Raw genomic sequence first — 7,139 nt, 5'->3', positions numbered from 1 at the left:
CTCGGCCTACTCAGCAGAAACCATGCAGACAAGAAGGCAATGGGATGACAGATTAAAAAAATTGAAGGAAAAAAATTGCCTGCCAAGAATCATATATCCAGCAAAACTGTCTCTTGAATATAAGGTGAAATTAAGACATTTCCAGATAAACACAAGTTTAGGGAATTTGTAAAAACCAAGCCAAAACTACAAGAAATACTAAAGGGAGATCTTTGGTTAGAAAATCAATAATATCAGGTATCAACCCAAGACTAGAACACTGGGCAGAGCAACCAGAAGTCAACCCAGACAGGGAAATCCAAAAAAAAAAAAAAAAGCAAGATTATTAAAAAAAAAAAAGCCCAAACAAGGTCATAGTGATGTTATTATATTAAAGAAGACAACATTAAAATAATAAAGAGGGACTAAGAAATGTAATCTTACACCTTCCATATGGAGAGGAAGATACGGCAATACAAAAAAATAAAAGATAGTTTTAAATTTAGAAAAATAGGGGTAAATAATCTGCCAGCACTCCTTGGAAACTCTATGGGGCAGTTCTACTCTGTTCTATAGGGTCGCTATGAGTCAGAATCGACTCCACGGCACTGGCTTTGGTTTTGGTTTTAATAAGGTAACCACAAAGAAGACAAACTATCCTACTCATTAAAATAAAGTACAAGGGAATAATACAGACTCGGCAGAAACAAAATCAACAACAAATATGAGGAAAGGACAATCTATAAAGAAAATATACTCAGCACATAAAATCAAGTGGGAAAAAGAAACTATTGACACACAAAAAAAGACATCGAAATGATAGCACTAAATTCATACCTATCCATAATTACCCTGAACGTTAATGGACTAAATGCACCAGTAAAGAGACAGAGAGTGGCAGAATGGATTAAAAAACAAGATTCATCTGTATTCGGCTTAGAAGAGACACACCTTAGACTTAGAGACACAAACACACTAAAACTCAAAAGATGGAAAAAAATATATCAAGCAAAAAACAATCATAAAGAGTAGGAGTGGCAATATTACTTTCTGACAAAATAGACTAAAGTTAAATCCATCAGAAAGGATAAGGAAGGACACTATATAATGATTAAAGGGACAATACACCAAGAAGATATAACCATATTAAATGACAGGGTTGCAAGATAACATAAAACAAACTCAGCACTGAAAAGTGAGATAGACAGCTCCACAATAATAGTAGGAGACTTCAACACACCACTTTCGGTGAAGGACAGGACATCCAGAAAAAAGCTCAATAAAGACCCAGAAGATCTAAATGCCACAATCAGCCAACATGACCTCCTAGACATATACAGAACACTCCACCCAACAGCAATCAAGCATACTTTCTTTTCTAGTGCACTTGGAACATTCTCCAGAATAGACCACATATTAGGTCATAAAACAAGCCTGAGCAGAATCCAAACCACTGAAATATTACAAAGCATCTTCTCTGACCAAAAGATCATAAAAGTGGAAATCAATAACAGGAGAAGAAGGGAAAAGAAATCAAACACTTGGAAACTGAACAATACCCTGCTCAAAAAAGACTGGATTATAGAAGACATTAGGATGTAATAAAGAAATTCAGAGAATTGAATGAGAATGAAAACACTTCCTATCAGAACCTTTGGGACACAGCAAAAGCAGTGCTCAGAGGTAAATTTATATCAATAAATGCACACTTCCAAAAAGAAGAAAGGGCCAAAATCAAAGAATTATCCCTACAACTTGAACAAATAGAAAGAGAGCAACAAAAGAAACCCACAGGCACCAGAAGAAAACAAATAATAAAAACAAGAGCTGAACTAAATGAAACAGAAAACAGGAAAAAAAAAAAAATCTAAAGGATTAACAAGACCAAAAGTTGTTTTTTTGAAAAAATCAACAAAATTGATAAACCACTGGCCAAACTGACAAATGAAAAACAGGAGAGGAATCAAATAACCTGAATAAGAAACGAGAGGGGCGATATTACAACAGACCAGACTGAAATTAAAAGAATCGTATTAGATTACTATGAAAAACTATACCCAAATTTGAAAACCTAGAAGAAATGGATGAATTCCTAGAAACACACTACCAACCTAAACTAACACAAACAGAGGTAGAACAAATAAATAGACCCATAACAAAAGAAGAGATTGAAAAGGTAATCAAAAAACTCTGAACAAAAAAAAGCTGTGGTCCAGAAGGCTTCACTGCAGAGTTCTACCAAACTTTCAGAGAAGAGTTAACACCACTACCACTAAAGGTATTTCAGAGCATAGAAAAGGATGGAATACTACCAAACTCATTCTATGAAGCCACCATATTCCTGATACCAAAACCAGGTAAAGACAACACAAGAAAAGAAAATTATGGACTTTTATCCCTCATGAATGTAGATGCAAAAATCCTCAACAAAATTCTAGCCAATACAATTCAACAACATATCAAAAAAATAACTCACCATGACCATGTGGGATTCATACCAGGTACGCAGGGATGGTTCAACATTAGAAAAACAATTAATGTAATCCACCACATAAATAAAACAAAAGAATCACATGATTTTATCAATTGATGCAGAAAAGGCATTTGATAAAGTCCAACACCCATTCGTGATAAAAACTCTCAGCAAAGTAGGAATAGAAGGAAAATTCCTCAACATAATAAAGGGCATTTATACAAAGCCAGCAGCCAACATCACCCTAAATGGAGAGAGCCTGAAAACATTTCCATTGAGATGGGGAACCAGACAAGGATGCCCTTTATCACCACTGTTATTCAACATTGTGCTGAAAGTCCTAGCCAAAGCAATTAGGCTAGATAAAGAAATAAAGGGCATCCATATTGGCAAGGAAGAAGTCAAAATAACTCTATTTGCAGAAGAGATGATCTTAATACATAGAAAACCCCAAGGAATCCTCCCAAAAACTACTGAAACTAATAGAAGAGTTCAGCAGAGTATCGGGATACAAGATAAACATACAAAAATCAGTTGGATTCCTCTACACCAACAAAAAGAACATCGAAGAGGAAATCACCAAATCAATGCCATTTACAGTAGCCCCCAAGAAGATAAAATACGTAGGAATACATCTTACTAGAAATGTAAAAGACTTATACAAAGAAAACTACAGTACACTTCTGCAAGAAACCAAAAGAGACTTACATAAATGGAAGAACATACCTTGCTCGTGGATGGGAAGACTTAACAGTATAAAAATGTCTATTCTACCAAAAGCTATCTATACATTTAATGCAATTCCAATCCAAATCCCAACGACATTCTTTAATGAGTTGGGGAAACAAATCACCAACTTCATATGGAAGGGAAAGAGGACCTGGATAAATAAGGCTTTACTGAAAAAGAAGAACAAGGTTGGAGGCCTTTCTTTACCTGATTTTAGAACCTATTATACTGCCACAGTAGTCAAAACTGCCTGGTACTGGTACAACTACAGACGCATAGACCAATGGACAGAATTGAGAATCCAGACATAAATCCATCCACGTATGAGCAGTTGATATTTGACAACAGAGTTTGTGAAACACTTTCTGAAAGAAACCATCCCTTGATTTGGGTTTCCCATCTCGATTGGTGGTGACAACGGGCCCCATTTTGTGGTGTTGGTGTTACAATTAGTGACAACAGTCCTGACCATTAACTGGAACTTGCACACAGACTGGAGACCCCAGCCTAGCTGTAAAGTAGAGTGGGCTAACCAGAGATGAGATGCCTAGCAAAGCTGTGCCAAAAGACCAAGTTGATATGAACAAAGGCAATGCCTTTGGCCCTCTTAAGAGTTCAAACCATCCCTAGAAGCATATTAGAACTTAGTCCATTTGAGCTATTGTACAGGCACCCTTTATTAGAGAACCTCAATAAGACCAGCACAGCTTACCTTATTTATGACCAACCTCATTCCCTCCATGAGGTTGGAGATGTTCAAGTTACTAAATATTTGGCATCCCTTTTTTTTTTTTTTTTAGGCAGCTCTGTATTCTCTCCAGAGATATGCTCACCTGAAGAGACCACCTGAGTCCAGATGCCCCTCTATTCATTCCAGCTTGGTGACTGGTTGCTTCTTAAGGCATGGAAAGCCAACCCCCATCAGCAGCATTGAACTGGTCCCTTTGAAATCCTCTGAGCTATCTCGCAGGCGGTCGAACTCAACAGGCTCAAACTTGAATCCACTACACTGAAGTAAAGAAAACCAGGTCCCTGCCAGACTCTGAGGGATGAACTCATCAGAACTGTGAGAACTGGACTTGTGAACCATTTGAGGGCCTTAAAGTACTTGTTTTCCTGAAACCCTCCTGCATGGGTGCGATTTCCCAAGTATGGAAGTTCAGAGAGGGTAAATAAATTAATCAAGTTCAACTCATGAACGATAAATAAATTGTTCAAATTTACACTGGTTCTAAGCATTAGAACCAAGTTTCAAACATGGTCTAGCCCCAGACTCCAGGCTTATAACAGTTACTCTAAATTACCTCTTAATGTCAATTTTCTGCTTCAGTGATGTCACCCCTGAGTTGACAGAAAGTGACAGATTAAAAGAAGAGAAGTAAAGGGGTGTTCATAAAATATTGAATAATTATGGCAAGGTCTGAGAGAGAAAATTACTTCAATAAAGGCAATCAATTAATAAATTGATTCCGCAAGTTATTAGGTTCCTGTTGGATGCCTGACTTGCTCAAACGAAATAATGGAAAACCATGACAAAGTGGATGCAGGACATAGTCTGGGCAGGTTTATAATGAATGGGCAGTGGGGGATATCAGCAATTATCATTAAGTAGTGAGGAACAGGAGCCCTGGTGACACAGTGGTTAAGATTTCAGCTGTTAACCAAAAGGTCGGCAGCTCAAATCCACCAGCCACTCCTTCCAAACCCTAGGAGTCAGTTCTATCCTGTCCTATAGGGTCGCAATGAGTTAGAATTGACTCGATGGCTATGGTCTGGTCTTTGGTTTAGTAAGGAAGATGCAAAAAATAAATAAACAAGGAAGTTCCCATTTTAAGAAATGATTTGTGGATTTCTGCCTAGAGTTCAGCCAGCTTTTTTAAAAAATTAAGGTAGAATTTAAAAAAATTAAATGTTATTGCTAATGACTTGTAGAAGTTGGCCAGGGGCTTGTCAAGATTGATGTTACTTTCTTAAAATGGGAGGTATCTGAGGAAATTTATTCCCCATTATCTTCTATTCTGGAAGTTGTTTCTGTGTGAGCTTCAATTTATTTATTTTCTTGGAAATTAATTTAAGGACAAGGAATTGGCAAATATATTAACTGACTTTGGTGAGACAGTGAAGCAAGGAGAACCATCATTCCCCTCTACTGGGCTTTTTTTTGTTTTTAAATTAAACCCTCTTTCTTGAGCTAATGTCTGAGTGATCCACTTACTTACAGAAAGTTTCATTACATACTGCAGAAGAGCATGCCTAGATGACAAAATGGGAAGAGGCAGAATCACCACACGCAACTGCAAAGGTTGGGCACCATGGAATTGTAGGTTGTGCCATCTATATAGACTAAGATGTGAAAGAAGCAGCTGAAAATGTGAAATATATTGCATATTGCCATGATTACTGTAAACACCCAAGAGCTTCCTACCAAAGTAATCATGCAGATCAGAGGAACAATATACAACTCAAGGATATCCATCAACCTAAAGAAAAAAAAATCTTCTAATCCACCTATATAGTGTTTCCTTTAAGGACCTCCTGAAAATGAGAGACAGAGAAAGAGAATGACAAGAAAATACTGAGGACCTTGAATATACAACTTCAATATTACAATTAGAATAAAAACCAGTCTGTGATTCTTTGAAATATTGAATGATCTTCAATAATCTTAACACTTATCAGGTGCCATTGAGTTGGTTCTGATCACAGACTCCCGTGAACAACAGAATGAAAGAGCACCTGGTCCTAAACCACCTCCCAATCAATGTTATGTTTGAGCCCATCCTTGCAGACACTGTGTCAGTTCATCTCATTAAGGGTCTTCTTATTTTTCGCTGACCCTCTACTGTGCCAGTCATGATGTCCTTCTCCAAGGATTGGTCCCTCCCACCAAGTGTCAGGTAATACCTACATATAATTTCTCTATTATAGAAAGTTACCACCAAGCAGAGGGGGCTGAGGTAATTGACAAATTGGTACTACATACATTGCTGGGTTCCCTGGAGAAAGAGTAAACCAGTGGAGAGCTGAACAGAAATGCTTTGAGGTAAGGAAATGTCAGAAGTCAAGGTACAGGAGGAGTGATATTCTAATTTCAAGCATATGTGAATGATACATTCATTGAACTGTGAGGGGCATACCTTTCACTACAACATGTGGTGTTTCTCCCAATTTCCACTGCGTCATATTCTAGCAGAAGTCCACCTTGTATCTATAGCCAGTCTTACCTATATACTACAGCAGCTAAGAACAATAACAAACCTTTATAGTCTTCTTGAAAACGAGAATAAAAATATTTAGTATAATATTATATTACTTAAATACCAGCAGGAAACCCTGGCGGCGTAGTGGTTAAGTGCTACAGCTGTTAACCAAGAGGTCGGCTGTTCAAATCCACCAGGCGCTCCTTAGAAACGCTAGGGGGCAATTCTATGTGTCCTACAGGGTCGCTATGAGTCGGAATCGACTCCACGGCAGTGGGTTTTGGTAAATACCAAAAAAAAATGCACAATATATGAAATAAAAGCAAACTCTAAGATCAGATATCTCTTTCTATTTACGGAATTTTTAGCTCAAAATATAAGTTTATTACTTGGAGCAATAGAAATTAGTCACTCCCAGAGTAGGCAAAATAAAAATTCGGCATTTATTCTCTGACATAAAATTTGGCGTTTTTAAAACTCACGTCTTCATGGAACTTTAACCATCACAAACAATTGAATCTATGGAAATTGTGAACTTATTTTAAAATAACTGATACAGAAATAAAATACAAGGAATTTTTTTTTCAAGGCTTTATTTTTCACAAAGTCGTTAAATTTTCATGATTTTTTTAACCATAAAGACATTTAATACCTACTCGAGTAAGCATGGGTTCTGCATCTTCTAAAATGCTTTGTACATGGGTATACACCTCTTATTTCACATCTAGAAAATCAGATATAATGCTTTTTTCTTTGTT

Source organism: Elephas maximus, chromosome 20 (assembly GCF_024166365.1).
Source record: "Elephas maximus indicus isolate mEleMax1 chromosome 20, mEleMax1 primary haplotype, whole genome shotgun sequence".
Classification (NCBI taxonomy): domain Eukaryota; kingdom Metazoa; phylum Chordata; class Mammalia; order Proboscidea; family Elephantidae; genus Elephas; species Elephas maximus.
This window is presented reverse-complemented; position numbering follows the sequence as displayed.